At 39.2% G+C, this 19,365-nt stretch overlaps 2 protein-coding genes across 3 annotated transcripts in view; both read right to left on the reverse strand.

Moving 5' to 3' along the window:
- Window positions 1-17,672, reverse strand: part of GCNT4 (glucosaminyl (N-acetyl) transferase 4) — a 64,050-nt gene extending 46,378 nt beyond the window's left edge. Inside the window, exons 1-2 of one of the 2 annotated variants that reach the window (XR_009630596.2) lie at window positions 17,371-17,672; window positions 8,335-8,561 (exon numbers count right to left, since the gene is read on the reverse strand). The gene's annotated coding sequence lies outside the window, so the exon portion shown is untranslated. Of the gene's footprint in view, window positions 1-8,334; window positions 8,562-17,370 lie in introns of those variants that run through there. The other variant, XM_060761660.2, reaches the window with a different exon arrangement.
- Window positions 17,673-17,793: 121 nt separating this feature from the next.
- The window catches only part of ANKRD31 (ankyrin repeat domain 31), a 71,663-nt gene continuing 70,091 nt past the window's right edge, over window positions 17,794-19,365 (reverse strand). The window contains exon 17 of the mRNA XM_067464571.1: window positions 17,794-17,887. The gene's annotated coding sequence lies outside the window, so the exon portion shown is untranslated. The remainder of the gene's footprint in view (window positions 17,888-19,365) is intronic.

Genomic DNA, 19,365 nt, shown 5'->3' on the forward strand with positions numbered 1-19,365 from the left:
TATAATGTCTGATTTTATGTTTATTAATGTTTGATGCTGCTTGTTTTTTGGTGCTTAGTTTAACCTCTTTTATTGGGCATGTCCCTCTGTAAGCTGCCCTAAGTCCCTTCGGGGAGATGGAGGCGGGGTACAAAAATAAAGTTATTATATTCTGATACAGAATATATGCCATGGTCAGAGACAGGAAAGGAGTGCCAGGTGGTATGAAATGAGCAGAAATAAAATAAAATAAATAAAGAGGAAGGCTCATGGACCAGATTTTCGTTCTCGCGAACTATTGCTTTAAACAAATATCTATTATTGGGTGTACTGTATCTAGAGTGAATGCAGTTTGATACCACTTTAACTGATGTGGTTCAATTAATGTGATTCAGTATTGTGAAATAGGGTTGATACCTCACCAAACTGCATATCCCAGGATTTCGTAACATTAAGCCATGGCAGTTAGTGACAAACTGTTATTATATTAACAGTATAGGTCAGGTGTGGGCCACCTTTGACCCTCCAGGTGTTTTGGACTTCAACTCTCACAATTCCTAACAGCCTCAGGCCCCTTCCACAATTTGATGTCCTCTGCAAACTTGATGATCATGCCTTCTAACCCTTCATCCAAGTCATTAGTGAAGATCCTGAACAGGACCAGGCCCAAGACAAAACCCTGCAGCACTCCACTTGTTACTTCTTTCCAGGATGAAGAGGAAGCATTTGTGAGCACCCTCTGGATGCGTTCGCTTAACCAATTATAGATCCACCTAACTTTAGTTTTGCCTAGATAGAAAAATTAAGGCTGGATTTATACTTAAAATATACCTATTTTGACTTACATTCAAATTCAACTTAAGAACACAGCTAGAGAACTTTTTTTTGTAACTTGGGGATTGCCTGTATACTATCTCTGTTGACCATTTGAAAAATACCCCTTACTATGCTCAGCCATGTGAGTCAGAGCTTTTACAGGTCTATTAAGATGAATATTTCTATCCCCCTGAACCAGAGATACATACTTGCACTTTCTCAAAATGATTAGGATTATAGTTCAGACATCTTGAGTGTGCCAGTTTAAGTGACAGTGACAAATGCAAGATGCTCCACTTAGAAAAAATGAAATGCAAAGATATAGAATGGGAGATGCGTGGCTCGAGAGCAGTACGTGTGAAAAAGATCTTGGAGTCCTCGTGGACAACAAGTTAAACATGAGCTAACAATGTGATGCGGCAGCAAAAAAAGTCAGTGGGATTTTGGCCTGCATCAATAGTAGTATAGTGTCTAGATCCAGGGAAGTCATGCTTCCCCTCTATTCTGCCTTGGTTAGACCACACCTGGAATATTGTGTCCAATTCTGGGCACCACAATTGAAGGGAGATATTGACAAGCTGGAATGTGTCCAGAGGAGGGCGACTAAAATGATCAAGGGTCTGGAGAACAAGCCTATGAGGAGAGGCTTAAAGAGCTGGGCATGTTTAGCCTGAAGAAGAGAAGGCAGGATATAAATGAGACCTGTGCACAAATATACAGGCACTTTCCTTTGAGTAATCCCCATTCAGTTCAACCATTTTTTCCTTGAGAGCAGGCAGTACCTTGACTAACCATGGCTCTTTGCAAACACTGAATATTTCCCTCTTCATCACATGTATCAATAATTTCTAACTCCGTGACTGCAGAGTAATTTCATATGGACCAGATCTGAATGATATTCTACTGATTTGAGTATGTGTTTGCAAAGAGCCAATGTGTCATAACTATAAAGAGACCTGTGCACAAATATACAGGCACTTTCCTTTGAGTAATCCCCATTCAGTTCAACCATTTTTTCCTTGACTAACCATGCCTACTGAGAGCAGGCAGTACACCATTTACAAGCAAATGATGCAAATCTGTTTAATGATATTTCTCTGCTGTGCTCATTCCTTTCCAATTCTCATTATTTGGGGCATTATCTGTCTCCAAAATTGGAAATGCAAATAAACCAAGAGCTCAATTTCTCTAATATTTTCCCTTTCCTGGACCCTCAGGCCATCTCATATCTCAGTCGCTGGGATTTATAACTAAACAGTTTTGGGCTTTTGTTGCTTTTTTTCCTCCACTCCAAAGTAGAGTGCACTGCTTATTACTTACCTTATATACTTGAGTATAAGCTGGGGTTTTCAGCCCTTTTTTCGACTGAAAAAGCCCCCCTCAGCTTATACTTGAGTCAAAATTATTTATTATTTTACTCTATTATTATTATTATTATTATTATTATTATTATTATTATTTTATGACCTTTATTATTTTACTTTATTATTATTATTAGATCATTTTACTCTATTATCATTTTATTACATTTATTATTTTACTCTATTATTACTATTACTATTGCATGTCCATTATTTTACTCTATTATTATTATTACATTAATTATTTTACTCTCTTCATTATTACTGGAAGGATACGTAAGCACATTTACATTGAAGAAGGTTACAATAATGATTTATTCAGGGTTGGACAGTCTTATCTTGAATTAGTTTTATGTAAATATTCAAAAATATTTAACCTACTGATGTCTCAATTAATGTAATCTTTACTGGTTATCAATGTTTATTCTGAAATTACCAGTAGCTGCTGCATTTCTCACCCTCGGCTTATACTCAAGTCAATACGTTTTCCCAGTTTTTTATGGTAAAATTAGGTACCTTGGTGGTGTAGTGGGTTAAACCGCTGAGCTACTGAACTTGCTGACCGAAAGGTTGCAGGTTCGAATCTGGGGAGTGGGCTGAGCTCCTGCTGTTAACCCCAGCTTCTGCCAACCTAGCAGTTAGAAAACATGCAAATGTGAATAGATCAATAGGTACTGTTCCGGCAGGAAGGTAACATTGCTCCATGTAGTCATGCCAACCACATGACCTTGGAGTGTCTATGGGCAATGCTGGCTCACTGGCTTAGAAATGGAGATGAGCACCACCACCCCAGAGTCGGACATGACTGGACATAATGTCAGGGGAAAACCTTTACCTTTACTAGGTGCCTCGTCTTATATTCAGGTCAGCTTACACTCGCATATATACTGTACCTTCTGTTCACTTTTTGTATCTATCGCCATCATTTTCAAATATACTTTCTGACTAACCATACCTTTTCCTAGTGTTTTAGAGGAAAATTAGTGCTTTTTCATTTTGTCTTTTTCTCAAAGGGTTATAACAAAACCTAAATGTTTTAAACCAAGAAGTGCCCACATCTCTTGGTTGTTGCCCTTGAATTTCCTTTCCGAACAGAGTAGCAATCACTTAGAGTCTCGTACTGCTCTAGCATATATTTTACCCAAAGTTGCATTTTTCTTCTTTGCTTCCAAGGAAAATGGATAGATAATAAAACTAGATTTTGTGCTTCAGCAAATCAAACTGTCGCTCTCCTTTCCAGTACCTGGAATCCAGTTTGTGGAGCCAATTTTTCAAAGCTTTCTATATATCACTCCAAATCTTGATCTTATGTCCCTCTGTAAAAATGAAACTAGTCCAAAATATAATTACAAGGCCTTATAGTTGACATGTTACTAATTTATTGTGTGTCTGAAGCCCAAAGGAACAACATAAACAGTCAAGCGAATGAAGAGTGAAGGAACTCCAGTGGTTAAATAAATCCTTTACATATCACAGGCAGCACAGAAATCTCCTGCAGGCAAAACATTAATATGGATTGCTGTTTCTTTTGAACAAGCCTTTCAATTATGTTCGATGTAACAAAAAAGGGAAAATGTAATCAAAAACAGAAAAAGACCAAAAAGGACCAAAACAGAAAGGACCTTTACTAAAGATAAGGCAAATAAACCTGATTTAGAAACCTTTCCATCATCTTAATTACTTTTCTTTCTTTCTTATTTATGAGTTTTAACATTTGAAACTTTAGATGTTCTTTTCAACGAAATGCGACCACAAAGTAGAGCCATTCATTACAATAGATTTTCCTCTCATCCCTAAAACTTACTGACTTAGACAAAATAATATCAAAAATCTATCACTTCACTTCCACGAGCTTCTACTGCAGGCATGGGAAAGCTTTGTAACTTGGGGGCTGCATGCTAGGAGGACTGGCTGTCTGGTGATGGAAGGAAGGAAGGGAAGGATGGAAGGAGAAAGAGGGAGAGAAGGAAGAAAGGAGAGAAGTGGGAAGAAAAGAAAGACAAAAGGGAGGGAAGGAAGGAGGAAAGGGTGGAAGGGAAGGATGGAAGGAAGGAAGGGAAAGATAGGGCAAAAGAGAAGTAAGTAAGAAAGAGATGAAGAGAATAATTGAAGAAATGGAAGGATAAAGGAAAGAGGGAAGGAAAGAAAAACAAAAGGGGAGGATGGATAAAGAGGGAGAGAGGGAGGAAAGAGGGAAAGATAAAAGGGTGGAAGGGAAGGTGGAAGGAGAAAGAGGGAGAGAGGGAAGGAGGGAGGATGTGGGAAGGAAGGAAAGACAAAAGGGAGGGAAGGACGGAAGGATGAAAAGGTGGAAGGGAAGGATGGAATGAAACAAGGGAAGGAAGAAGAAACAAAAGAGGAGATAAGAAAGGGATGAAGAGAAGAATGGAAGAAAGGGAATGATAAAAGAAAGAGAAGGAAAGGAAAATAAAAGGGAAGGAAGAATAAAGAAGAAGAGATAGAGGAAAGAGGGGAAGAAGGAAGGATGAAAGTGTGGAAGGGAAGGGTGGAAGGAGAAAGAAAGGGAGGGAGGGAGGTAAGGAGGAAGGAAAGAGAAAGAATGAAAGACAAAAGGGAAGGAAGGAAGGGAAAGCAAGAAGGAAGCAATAAAGAAAGAGAGAAGGAAGGAAGGACAAAAGGAAGAATAGGATGCTGAGATAGAAGAGGGCCTGAGAAAAGAGCCCAAGGGACCACATTCGGCTCCCAAGACTGGGTTTGCCCATACCTGTTCTACTGCAATCAGATAAAGAGGCCACAAAGAATTAAACATTCAGTAATTCCTCATCCTTTTTCACATATTAGAGTTAAAGAGGAATACATTTGACATATTTGAAATTTTGGACTAAAAGTACCGCAAAACTTTCAGTGAAGACAAGTTATATCCAATATAAATATGCAAACAGAAAATCATTTGAAATGTAAGACAAATATAGTCCCTCCAGAGACTGCTGCAAAGCATTAAGTAACTCCTTGGATTTAAAAACTTGAGAAAATTATTCCATCTGGGGAAAAAAGATCCTCAGTTGTTGTTGTTGTGTGCTGAGATAGTCAAGACACAGATCTTGAAGCCTCCATCTCTGAGGACTTCAAAATAGCTCAGCAAACACCATCAACTATGTGCCTTAATATCTGACTGGGCCAATATAAAGATAGTGAAAACACTGTATCTAGACGATTACAGGGGGGTGAATGGATCTCAAATTATCTTCCTTCCCTTTTCATATTGGGAGGGCTGTAGCACAGCTGGTTAATCACTAGCAGCAATAAATCACTGCCAACTGGAAGGTGGCAAGTTCGAGGCCCGAATCGGGTTTGAGCTCCCGACTGTTAATAGCCCAGCTTACTGTTCATCTAAGCAGTTTGAAGACAGCTGAGCTGTGAGTAGAGAAATTAGGAACTGTTTAAAGTAGGGAGGTTAATTTATGACACCATAAACAATGCCGGAGATCACTCTCAGAATGGGAATCAATTTGGAACAGAAAATTAAAATACACATATGCTATGGACTTAAAGGAGAATTGAAGGCTGATCTGGCCGGGGTGGTCCACGCCTTGGTCACCTCTAGAATGGATTACTGCAATGCGCTCTACGTGGGGCTGCCCTTGAAGACGGCTCGGAAACTTCAATTGGTCCAGCGGGCAGCAGCCAGGATGCTAACCGGGGCTCATTATCAAGAGAGGTCTACCCCTCTGTTTAAGGAGCTCCACTGGCTGCCTTTTATTTTCCGAGCCCAATTCAAGGTGCAGGTGCTTACCTACAAAGCCCTAAACGGTTCGGGACCACCCTACCTGCGTGACCGCATCACCATCTACGAACCCACACGCTCGTTACGGTCATCCGGAGAGGCCCTGCTCGTGATCCCACCCACGTCGCAAGCGCGCTTGGTGGGGACGCGGGACAGGGCCTTTTCTGTGGCGGCCCCCAGACTTTGGAACGCCCTCCCAAAAGATCTCAGACAGGCCCCCACTCTAGCCGTTTTCAGAAGGAATTTAAAAACTTGGATGTTCCGTTGTGCCTTCCCAGACTAGAAATCCCCACCCAAGTCCTAGTAGCACCTTAGCATAATAAATTGTCGCTGCACACTGCACTTTCAACCTTACGTGCCTCCTACCATTTCTGCACTTTTAACCCTTGTACCCCAGTGCGCCGGCCGAACCTGTTTTAATAATGTCCTGACGTTCTGCCATTGTCGTTATTTGCTTATTTGCTTACTGTTGATTTGCTTAGCTATTGTGGAGTTATGTTATTTTGTTTATTGTTTGATTTGCTTTGTTATTGTGATGTTACGTCCTTTATTGTATTGTGTTTTGAGGCTTCGGCCTGTGTAAGCCGCATCGAGTCCTTCGGGAGATGCTAGCGGGGTACAAATAAAGTTAATAATAATAATAATAATAATAATAATAATTGGCTTAAGATGTTCCATCGTTGGTACATCACACTGAGGAAACTAAGTTTAATGTATAAGAATACACAAAAATGTTGTTGAAAATGCAAGGACCAAGAAGGTAGTTTCTTTCATATGTGGTGGACTTGTAAGGAAGCAAAAAAAAAAAATAATGGGAAAAGATACATGCAGCAAGTCAACACATTTTTAAGATTAAATTCCCCATGAAGCCAGAATTTTATCTATCAGGTATAACTGATTCGGACCTACCATTGGACTCTAATGATGTTATTTTGTTTACATATTTAACCATGGCGACCAGAATTTGCTACGCAAGATTTTGGAAGCAAAAGGAAATACCAGAGCTGGACGAATGGTTTCAGAAAGTGAGAGAGATCAAAGACATGATCAAATTAACTTTTTTGTTAAAGAAAACCTCGGGGAATCTGATTAAATATACAGACTGGCCCAAGATAGAGTAATATGAAAAAATGAGAATCTAGTCAGACTTATTACAAGACATTTGTATGTAATGGAGAAACAAGAGCCGATTTCAGCTTTTCTGAAATGCCGTAGGAATTATTATGTTCAGTCTCATAGGACTTCAGCGAAGGTGCAACATGTTATTGCTAGTGCCTGCCAATAGTTGTGGATCTCCTTTCTACAGTTAATGCAATGCCCTTGAGCCAGTTCTGTTTCTTTCTTCACAGAAGAGTTAGAGTTGATTTTACATTATCATATCAAACAGTAAATTGATAGCTTCGCCCTGCTGCACATGGAAATTTCCAAGGTAAACTGAGACTGGAGGTAGAATTATAGAACTACCTTTTGTGATAATCAAACAGAGCATTAGTTACAAAAAATAATTAAATGCAATTACTTGTCGGCTGGTATGAAGTACACATATATACAGGGGTCCATCACATAGCACCAATACAATACTGCAAGTCCTTCCTTAGTAAACCTAAGTAGCTTTGAATCTGCAAAGTCCAGCACTGATTTAAACTGGTCAAGGGCCCTTCCACACAGCCCTATATTCCAGAATATCAAGGCAGAAAATCTCACAATATCTGCTATGAAGCTTGGAACTGGGTTTTCCACACTCAGATAATGTGGGATTTTCTGCCTTGATATTCTGGGATATAGGGCAGTGTGGAAGGCCCCCAAAACATTCACTTTTGGATAGAATCTCTTTATAAGCAGGGTTGCCACATCAAAATGAGCATTAATCTCATTAGAACATGGAACCTTTTCTGACACCTAGAGTACACATCAAAACCTGAAACACTTTATTCCAAGGACAGTTTGTGTTGCAGTATTAACTGTAACAGGTACCTCCCTTCCTAACAATTTTAAAAACATCACTCTATTATGCCAGTCAGGCTATTCCCATCCAATTTATTTCATGCTAAGCTTTATGACCAAAGGCTATAGAAACTGGAGCCACGGGGCAGGATTTATATTCTATAGTCAATGCCTAGTCTCTTCCTGTCTAGTCTCTAAGCCAGACATGGGCAAACTTGGGCTCTCCAGGTGTTTTGGACTCCAACTCCTACAACTCCTAACAGCCTCAGGCCCCTTCCTTTTCCTCCTCAGCCGCTTAAGCGGCTGAGGGGAAAAAGGAAAGGGCCTGAGGCTGTTAAGAATTGTGGGAGTTGGAGTCCAAAACACCCGGAGAGCCCAAGTTTGCCCATGGCTGTTCTAAGCTCTCAAACTGTTTACAATTTTCATAGAGATCTTTTGTTTCAAAAATATCACTAACATGAATGCATAGAAACAAATTTGGAGAGAGAATAAACCTCCTAAAAAGTGCTGATTTTATTTTTCTTTTAATTAATGTAGAAGGAAAACATTTATATTGTAGGAAGTTGTTCAAAATCCAAAATTTTCACAGTGGGCATAGAAATTCCAACATTGAGCCATTGTAGGACAGGGCAGAAATTCTTCATCTTGGATTAAAACTATGTTGTTGAACTGTAGAAATCTAGGTGTTTTTAAGGAGGTTGATTGGGATGGCCGTTCTGTAAGAAACACACAGAAGAATAAATGAAAATATTAAGCAATTAGTATGAGGATTTTTTAAAAAATGTGTATCCTGCTTTCCTGTCAATGTTACAATACTTTAAAACATATTAACACATTTAAATGAAAGACAGTAAATCATAACTATTAAATTACATATTAAAAGTCTGGTTAAAAACCACATTAAAATATCATTTAAATAAAACAGTAAAACATTTAAGAAACTATTTCCATAACCCTTTTCCCAATTGGTGAGAAATTCAAGGTAACGGTTCAAAATGTCTTTCAAAATCTATCTTAGTTAGATCATGCCTGAAGGATTAGTTAGATCTTAGTTACATCATGCCTGTCGAAGGCTTTCATGGCTGGCATCAACGAGTTGCTGTGAGTTTTCCGGGCTGTATTGCCATGTTCCAGAAGCATTCTCTCGTGACGTTTTGCCCACATCTATGGCAGGCACGCTCAGAGGTTGTGAGGACTGTTGGAAACTAGACAAGTGAGGTTTTGTTATATCTGTGGAAGAATGTGGGAGAAAGAATCTTTTGTTGAGAGGTGTTAGCTGGCCCTATTGTTTCTTGTCTGGAATTCCTGTGTTTTTGAGTGTTGTTCTTTCTTTACTGTCCTGATTTTTAAACAGTTTTAGAGTTTGTAGTCTTACAACTACCATGTTAGACTACACAAAGAAACCATTGAAATCCACAAGCATATGGACAATTTCAACAGAAAGGAGGAAACCATGAAAATGAACAAAATCTGGCTACCAGTATTTAAAAAACTCTAAAATCAGGACAGTATGTTTATGTGATTATGATTTATATTGCATTGATTGTTTATTGATGTTATTTATTGACATCAAGCCGCACCGAGTCCCCTGGGGAGATGGTAGCAGGGTACAAATAAAGTGTTATTATTATTAGTATTAGTAGTAAAGAAAGAACAATACTTGCCTCAAACAGACAAGAATTCTTTCTCCCACCCTGGACATTCCACAGAGATATAAATTCCACTTGCCTTGTTTCCAACAGACCTCACAACCTCTGAGGATGCCTGCCATAGATGTAGGCAAAATGTCAAGAAAAAATGCTTCTGGAACATGGCCATACAGCCCGTAAAACTCAGAGCAACCCAGTACTCGATGACTCCCTAGGATCCAGCCATAGTTGCTTTATTACAGATCTAAGTATCCATTAGTGAGCAGTGTGTTTATAATGAATGAACACATTTTGTTTGACTGAAAAATGCCACAACTGAACAGGCTTGGTCGATAAAGTGGGTTCAGATCTAGACATCACTTAACCAGCCTGCAGATGGCAACCCAATCATCACTCCACCCTACTGATGGGTGGTACAGGAATAATATGTAAACCCACTTGGGTACATGCCACTGTGCCATTCCACTTCTGCCTTGGAGTGAGGAAACCTGATCGGGATATAATTTTATTAGCTAGATGCAGTGGTTCTCAACATTTGGTCTTCCAGGTGTTTTGGTCTTCAACTCCCAGAAATCCCAGTCAGCTTACCAGCTGTTAGGAATTGTAAGTTTTCACCCCCATGTTGAATATAAGGGACACAAAGTCCCTATCTATTTTGATCTGGTTTCCATGCCAAAAATGTGACAATATCACTAACAAAACAGTAATCTACACCAGTCTGTCCAACCTTTGGTCTTCTGGGTGTTTGGGACCCCAATTCCCAGAAGCCCTGGCCAGCTTGCGAAATTCTCAGGATTTCTGAGAGCTGAAGTTTAAAACACTTGGAGGAACCAAGGTTGGACACAACTATTCTATACAAAACTTTTTTTTAATCATGTCTGAAGCGAATCAATAATATACTGCAAGTCGCTTCTACAAAGACATTGCCCAAGGGATACCCAGATGTGTTACCATCCTGTGTGAGGCTTCTCTCATGTCCCCACATGGCAAGCTGAGGCCGACAGACAGGAGCTCACCCCATCTCACAGATTCAAACTGTCAACCTTCAGGTCTTCAGGTCAGCAGTTTAGGTGGCACAAGGGTTTAATCCATTGCGCCACTGCAACTGAACCCAGAGCACCAAGGAAGAGTGGGTAAAGGTGACAAAGGCAACTAACCGTTGGCATGATGGAGGAAGCAAATTATATACATTGAAAGAAGACCTGTTTGAAGCCTTTACATGCTCTTGAGCCTTAATTCCTGCCAATCAACCAGACTGTTATCTGATTGGCTTGACTTGCCACCCCAAAACAGAGCCCAAGGAAACCGTGTAGAATTATTTGGTGGGAGGGAGCAACAACCCCAGCTATCTTGGGCCTTGAACAAGGAAAAAGGTAGAATACTAAATAAATAAAATACTAAGCGTCTGGAACACGGCAAACTTCTTTGCTTTGTCCACAACTATAATCTGCAAATTAACATTTCACATGAGAGTGGAAATGCACATACTTTCAATTGATCCCATTACATAGTAAGTTCCACCACTACCATATGCATTCAGGATCAGCAATTCTGTTGCAATGCATATCTAATTTTGATACACTGTTTAATAAACCCAGACAGTTCTGTGAAATGCTATATTAAGATATTAGCAACATACTCATGACTACCTAGTCAGCAGTGTAAATTGACCTATTTCCAATAATGTTTTTTTCTTTTAAATGGATATTTAATATCATCATAGTTAGAATCATTGTTAATTTACTTTTTTCTTGTCAGGAGCGTGTCAGGAGCAACTTGAGCCCTCGGTGGCACAATGGGTTAAATCCTTGTGCTGGCAGGACTGAAGACTGACAGGTCGCAGGTTTGAATCCGGGGAGAGTGCGGATGAGCTTCCTCTGTCAGCTCCAGCTCCCCATGCGGGGACATGAGAGAAGCCTCCCACAAGGATTGCAAAACATCAAAACATCTGGGCGTCCCCTGGGCAACGTCCTTGCAAACGGCCCATTCTCTTACACCAGAAGCATTTATTTACTAAGATGAAGTGTTGTTGTTGATGATGAAGACAAAGGCATTAATACTTCAACTCAAAAGGGAAATGGTTATATCTGGATATTCCAAATATAATCCAGAATTCCTCCAAAAGAAAATTTTACTTGGAAAATCAACATGTGCTCTTCTCATGCTACAATATTGTGCCATCAGAAAAAAATGGTTTAGAAAGTTTCTAAATACAGTACAGTCTCACTTATCCAACCTTCACTCATCCAGCGTTCTGTATTATCCAACGCAGTCTGCCTCCCACCTGGAACCACAAGTGTTTCAATACATTGCAATGTTTTAGTGCTGAATTTGTAAATACAGTATTTACTACATAATGTCACCACGTATTGAACTGCTTTTTCTGTCAATGTGTTGTAAAACATGATGTTTTGGTGCTTAATTTGTAAAATCATAACGTAATTTGCCATTTAATAGGTTTTCCTTAATCCATCCTTATTATCCAACATTTTTGTTTATCCAATGTTCTGCCAGCCTGTTTATGTTGGATAAGTGGGTTGCATTTGACTGCCTTTGTCTATCAAAAGCAAGATGGAAAGCTATCCTTAGGGAAGATGCTCATACGAGTTAGAAAACTCAGCTCAAACAGATGTCATATTTTAAAATAATGCCTCAAAGAAGATTCTTGGCAAAACTATATTTCACATGTCACTGTCCAGATGCTCTCCCTATTTTAAGACCTAATTCCTGATTAAACCTTTCACTGTCAAACCAATTTAACACTATATCAGCACATGCACACCACAAGTATTTGTTATTTAAAAAGCAATCAGCTTTATTTTGAAAGATTCATTGCAGAAGTAAAGTAGATGTTTACTAAGAGGATGCTGTTTGCAGCCATATGTTCACATAGTTAAATGTTCTATTTTGGCTTTGGCTTTCATTCTGGTATGTCTGTGCATTCTCGTAATATATACCTCAAGCATGGGTTTTATTATATAATACAGCATATTAGATGAATGCAAAAGAGCAAACTTAGAACTTTGTTAAATTCTTTTTAAACAGTCCAGACTAGACTTAATTATGAAAGACAATGAAATATAAAAAAACCAATAATTATTTGAAAACAAAGAGCCTTCAATAGTAAATAGAGAAACTAGAGAACATATGGGTTGTTGTTGGTTTTTCAGACTGTATGGTCATGTTCTAAAAGCATTCTCTCCTGACGTTTCACCTGCATCTATGGCAGGCAACCTCACAACCTCTGAGGATGCCTGCCATAGACGCAGGCGAAACGTCAGGAGTGAATGCTTCTAGAGCATGGCCATATAGCCCAAAAAACCTACAACAACCCATTGATTCTGGCCATGAAAGCCTTCGACAATAGAGAGAACATGTGCTTTGCAGAAATAGGAGATTAATAAGTTAACCCACAGGTAACTGAAAGCTGTAGCTATTGTTTTAATGTCACCTGTAATACTCCCACATCATTAAAATGTACGAGACAAAACAAATTATCTTTGAGTTAATTAAGGTAAAGGTAAAGGTTTCCCCTTGACATTAAGTCTAGTCGTGTCCAACTCTGGGAGGTGCTGCTCATCTCCATTTCTAAGCAAAGAGTTGGAATTGTCCATAGATGCCTCCAAGGTCATGTGGCCAGTATGACTGCATGGAGTACTGTTACCTTCCTGCCAAAGCAGTACCTATTGATCTACTCACATTTGCATGTTTTCAAACTGCTAGGTTGGTGGAAGCTGCGGCTAATAGCAGGAGCTCTCCCCTCTCCCCCAATTCGAACCATCAATCTTTTAGTCAGCAAGTTCAGCAGCTCAGCGGTTTGACCCACTGCGCCACCAAGAGGCCCTTTGTTATCACAGGCTAATTTCCCACTTTCACAGACATATGAGGTTTCAGATTTAAAAATTAAATCTCTTGCTTTGGTAATTTTAACATTTATATTTAAATTTCATCATCCTTATACGTCTATATTATGGTGCTGGCTCCTAGAAATCTGGCATATTTTTCAAGTCTTCCGCCCAAGTGAGATGGAATTAATGGAATAATGGGATGAAATGACATATCATATCACCTCATTTTAGTTACATTAATAGAATGTATTGTATATAAGGTTGAAAGATCAGCAGATTTTTTAAATCTTAAAAGTAAGATGTGCAGTTGTAAAAAGATTCCACATGGCAGAGAATAAGGAGACTGCCTCAGGGTTGCAGTATATCTAGTAGCACCAAGCAGATTTGCAGCTGCTAAGTAGTGGTTAAATGCACTCTTATACAGACAACTAACATAATGGGGCAAAAAAAGACATGAAGAATCTATAACCTTTGGATCTTATGCAGCCTCTCAAGGCTATATTTTAGGTTGCCAGAACACATCACCAATGCATACAAGGTTTTCCCCCATTTTTCTTTCTTTTTTGTATTTTTCAAAATATATGTCTTTTATGGCTCTTATTGTTGATTACCCAATGCAAAAAAGTCTCTCTTGAGCTCAAAACTGCCTTTTAAAAAGCCACAATTTTGGATGGTGGGAGTATAGTAAGAATGCAGCCTTCCAAAGAAGTCTAATGAGGGGGCATGAAAAATTTTCCTGATCCCTGGAAGATGCCCACTTCTGAAATAAATAATAATAATAATAATAATAGCCATAAGTAGTTGGAATCCAGTAATGAGTGTTTGTCAATGAGTGCTTATCAAATTAGAAGGTTTCAAGTGTAGCTACAAGAAAATGATAATCTGATGTGGTTCTGAATTACCCGGGATGTTCACAAGTGGATAACTGTGACCATCACAAAGACTGAATTGTCTTGATAATGTTCTTCATATAACTAAAGAATTGTCAATGTCACAGAGCTGAGTACAAACATTTCTTCTTTGAGGCTTCAGAAGGCAGAGATATTAAATTGCTTACAGAATTATCGATTCCTGCTAAAAATGTTAGAATAAATCTCTGAAGTTCTTCAGATATCAGCTAGACAGCTTTCTCTTTGAGAGAATCAAGCTCTTGATTTCTTGTGCTGAACAAGAATAAGATGGACCTACTCCAGCTAAACAACCAAGCCAGTCCATACTTTAGGAAATAAAGCCTGTCTGCTCACTGGAGGAAAGATGAAGTACTTTGGCCACATCATGAGAAGACAGGAAATCTTGGGGAAGATAATGATACTGGGAAAAATGGAAGGAAAAAGGAAGAGGGGCCAACCAAGGGCAAGATGGATAGATGACTGGCTTGACCTTGAAAGACTGGCTTGACCTTGAAAGATCTAGGGTTAGTGACCACCGACAGAGAGCTCTGGCACGGGCTGGTCCATGAGGTCACAAAGAGCTGGAAGAGACTGAATGAATAAACAACAACAAACTCCAGCTATCATGTGATGCCTAGAAGGTGTAAATTAAACTTCCATCAAAGAAGAGTATAGTCGGAGGCTCAGCAGATCGAACAACTCTTCATGGAAAAATATTTTTACTTATTGAATAACATGTAAAGAGGAAGAAGGATACATTAATGTGCATTTTTCCATGGAGGCAGAATACAGAGACATAGCTGAGTTGTTCTGGAATAGCAATATGCAAAGGAATCATATAGCACCCTAGAGACTAACTGAAAGAGAAAAGCTGGCAGCATAAACTTTTGGAGATGAAGTCTACTGCCTCAGATGCATGGAGTGAAGTGCCTAGGAACAGATCTGTATAGGCAGGCTTGTCTGTGTGAAGGAAGAATGATAGGAATGCAAAACTTGCAGGTATGGCAATGAGGTGACCACTTCAGTTTTAAATGGTTACTGGTGGACAAATGTAGAAGGAAAGATGTAAACTAAAACCGAGATGCATAGATAAGCATTTGAATAGTGGAGGGATTTATTGAGATAGTATAATGCTGGCTGGGAACCAGAACTGAGATGCGATAAATTGGCCCATGAGCCTGGGGTTAACTAGCGTTATAATATGTGTAATGTGCCAGAAAATTATTGTCTCTATTCAACCCACTGTCAATGGATTGTAGTTTGAAAATATAGTCCGATTCTGCTGTTTCTATTTACAATCTTCCTTTTTAGTCTTTGTTCAAGGTCAGCTGTTCTGAGGTCAGAAACAGAATACCCAATAAAACTGAAGTGCTCTGCAACTGTTTTTTGTGTAATTCTACCCCTAATGTCAGATTTATGGCCATATATCCTCTCGCACAGAGGTTGGCTTATTTGTCTAATGTTGAGTGCTAAATGGCATTATTGTCAGAGAATGGAATATTTATTTTATTTATTTAAATACAGCATACAGGGGACTCAGAGTGGATTACAGAACACAAACATGGCAACCATTCAATGCCATTAGACACACAGGACAGACAGAGGTATGTGTCAGCATTTTTCCAACTCTGGCGTCCTGGAGGTTATGCTCAATTTCAGCCACAGGGGGGTGCTGTCGCTTCATCCTCTATGACAATAAGCCTTTATATCACAGACTTTTCTCCTGTTCTTTGATCACTGGCTTTTTATGGTGCTGTAAAATACCTCCCCGCTTTAAGCAGTACCTAATTTCTCTACTCACAGTTCACAGTTGTTTTCGAACTGCTTAGCTAGACAGTAAGCTAGGCTGAAGGTCGGGTGCTCACCCCAACCCAGGCTTGAAATGTCAACCTTTTGGTTTGGAAAGATCTATTGTAGCTGTACTAAAGTCCGGTCCCACCTATATTATCTTCAAGTGAAAGTACCTCAAATATTGTGGGTGACGTGATTTAAGTGCTGTGATGTTAGTTCCTAACTGGATGGGCAGGCAGAGTTGCCATCTAGATTTGTGGCAAGGTCATGTACCCATCTCCCCCTCAGTGTTATGTGTCCTCCTGTAAGTACTGTAGAGAAATAAAGGTCTGCCACCAAGTCTGTGAGAGAGAAATGTTATTGTCCATAACAGATTTTAGTTTATGGGTGTTTGAGCAGTCTTAGTTGGCCACTAGTGAGATTCTGCCATTTCCTGTCTTCAGTCCGTTGCATAATAGCTTACTCATAGATATTACATGGATATTAATGATGTGAGTCTTATCAATATTATTTAAAATCCTAAACAAATATTTCTAAGACAGATACCTTGAATGCAACAAGAATGCAGAGCTTCAAATCAGTGAAAACTCATTGTGCATCTACTCAGCTGCATTCACACAATTTTTAGCAAGGCTCTAGGTAGTGCCATGTTCCATTTTTTCAACCTTTCATACTTTACCCTCAATTTCATTTGTCTTTTAAATTTTCTACCAAAATAAGAGGGGAGAGGAGAAAAAAAGATGAGGCAGTTGCTTAATATATTTATGTTGGCATTACTAGGCAGGGCCGTAGCCAGAAAAGTTTCAGGAGGGGTTGAAATTTAGGGGGGGGGGGTTGAAAATTTCATGGGGGGGGTGGAAACCTGCCTCCTAGCTCACACTGAAGCAAAGAGCACAGCAGGGGGCAGAGCAGCCTTCAATAGCCTGCAGCTCCACCCCTGTCAACCACCTCCACCAAGTCTGGCCTCCTTAATGAGAGCATTCAACCCCCCCACCACCACCACCACCACCAACTTGGTTGCTTCGCTACATCGGTTATTGCTGCAAGTAATGACAGTGTGAATAAATTGTCAATATTTGCTTGAGAGAGAGTGCTTGCAGTTCTGGAGGGACTCTTAATTTTTTGCATCTCATAGACTAAGCATGGGGATTGGGTTAATCAGTTAAAATTCATGAGTAAACCAGGTTTTTTTTAAAAATCTGAAACATTTCGGGGGGGTTGAACCCCTAACCCCTCCCCCTCGCTACAGGCCTGTTACTTGGAGATCTTGGCTTAGAAGTACATTGGATCATAACAGAGACAGAGAAATCTTCAAGAGATATCTAATTCCAAAAATCTAAAACTTACTTTTTTCGATGACTGATGAAGATATTTCCTCAGATTCTATTTCACAGGATTGTGGGATTTCTCCTTCTTGAGAAAAAGATGCAATGTCTTGCTGTGTATTTTCCATATTTGGGAGGAAACTGATGTTGTGGCTAAAGGAATTGTCTTCACCACCTTGATTATGATCCTGCGCTAGAGAATTTCTTTCTACTAGTAAAAGAAAAGGAAATGTTTTTGTTCAAGTCTGTCCAAACACTGTTTCTTTCTGTGATGCCTCCCCTCTATTCCATCTCTTTGCTGGACAGCTGCCTGCTGCTGCCCTCCAAGATAGTAAATGATTAAAGTGATTAAACAGAAAGTGTGTAGGATAGAGGTCAACACTTAATGTCCTCAATTTTTTTGTCTTTTCATCAAAGTGGGAATACTCCTTCAATCAGTACATACCAGGTAGACTTTTCTGCTTCAAGAGTAATTTTGGATCCGGAGGGACATGAACTTCAGCCATAATATCAGATAACAGAGTTCCACAGTATTTGACCTGTACATGTACAAATTTATATTAGATCATTATTTAATTGTATAATAATAATAATAATAATAATAATAATAATAATGAATGTATTATCCCCCTCTCCCTGCAAACTGAGGAAGGATAGAACATCATTAAAGCAAAAGATAAAGCACTATTAAAAGAAATATAACAAAATATGCAGAGTTAAAACACAAGTCAAAGTCCACTGATAAAGTGCAGATTAAAATTTGCAACCTAAAACTTTCCTTTTACAATGAAGCAAGAAATACGGTGTTTCTGTCAATATTACAGATCTATTTTTCACAGTTCTTAAAAAGAAAGTGCAAAAACATTTTTAAAAACAAAGTCACATGCAAAGGACTACACCAGGCATGGGCAAACTTTGGCCCTCCAGGTATTTGGACTCTAACTCCCACAATTGCTAACAGCCTACTGGCTAACTGCAATTCTGGGAGGTGAAGTCCAAAACACCTGGAGGGCTGAAGTTTGCCCATGCCTGGGCTACATGGTATAAATCTGGTCTGTAGCATTTCTTTGCTCCCCTTTTCCTATGCAATGGTCACCCTCTATGATGGCATCTATTCAAAACTGATATGAAGTTAATTGTAAAACAGTTGTTTATGTTGGGTAACAAACTGCTGTATCAATCATCTTCACTAAAGATTTAAAATTATCAGTCACATCTGATTATATGCCTATTTGTGGCAGCAAGGTCATTAAAAATAAAAAGACTCAGGCTTGATCCAAAAATGTCTGGGACATTGCCCTGACTGAAAAATGTTCATACCAAATCCAAACTGCAAAGGACCATTCAAGCTCTGATACAGTAACATAATTGTAACAGTTAAATAATTATTTAAACTTCCTAAACACATGCCACTATATTGCTTAAATTCTTCTTAAAAGTGTTTCCTCTAAAGGGTACTTTTACCTTTATTTTATTATTTGTTATACTTACTTGGTCTTCCTTGCTACATTTGTCATTTTTCTGTTGTTGTAAAAATGAACATTTAAATAAACATCTTAAAGAAATGTTTAAAATAAAACATTTTAGTGCAGTGTTTCTCAACCGGAGAGTCAGGACCCCTGGGGGTGGTCACAACGGGTTGTCAGAGCGGTCACCAAAGACATCAGAAAACACATTTTTTTTCTGTTGGTAATGGGGGTTCTAGTGGAAAGTTTGGCCTAATTCTATCATAATTGGGGTTCAGAATGCTCTTTGATTGTAAGTGAGCTATAAATCCCAGCAACTACAACTCCCAAATGTCAAGGTCTGTTTTCCCAAACTCCACCAGTGTTCACATTTGGGCATATTGGGTAGTCGAGCCAAGTTTGGTCCAGATCCATCTTTTTGAGTCCACAGTACTGTCTGGATGTAGGTGAACTACAACTCCAAAACTCAAGGTCAATGCCCAGTATTTCTGTTGGTCATGGGAGTTCTGTGTGCCAAGTTTGGTTCAATTCCATTGTTGATGGAGTTCGGA

This window comes from Anolis sagrei, chromosome 2 (assembly GCF_037176765.1).
Source record: "Anolis sagrei isolate rAnoSag1 chromosome 2, rAnoSag1.mat, whole genome shotgun sequence".
NCBI lineage: Eukaryota > Metazoa > Chordata > Lepidosauria > Squamata > Dactyloidae > Anolis > Anolis sagrei.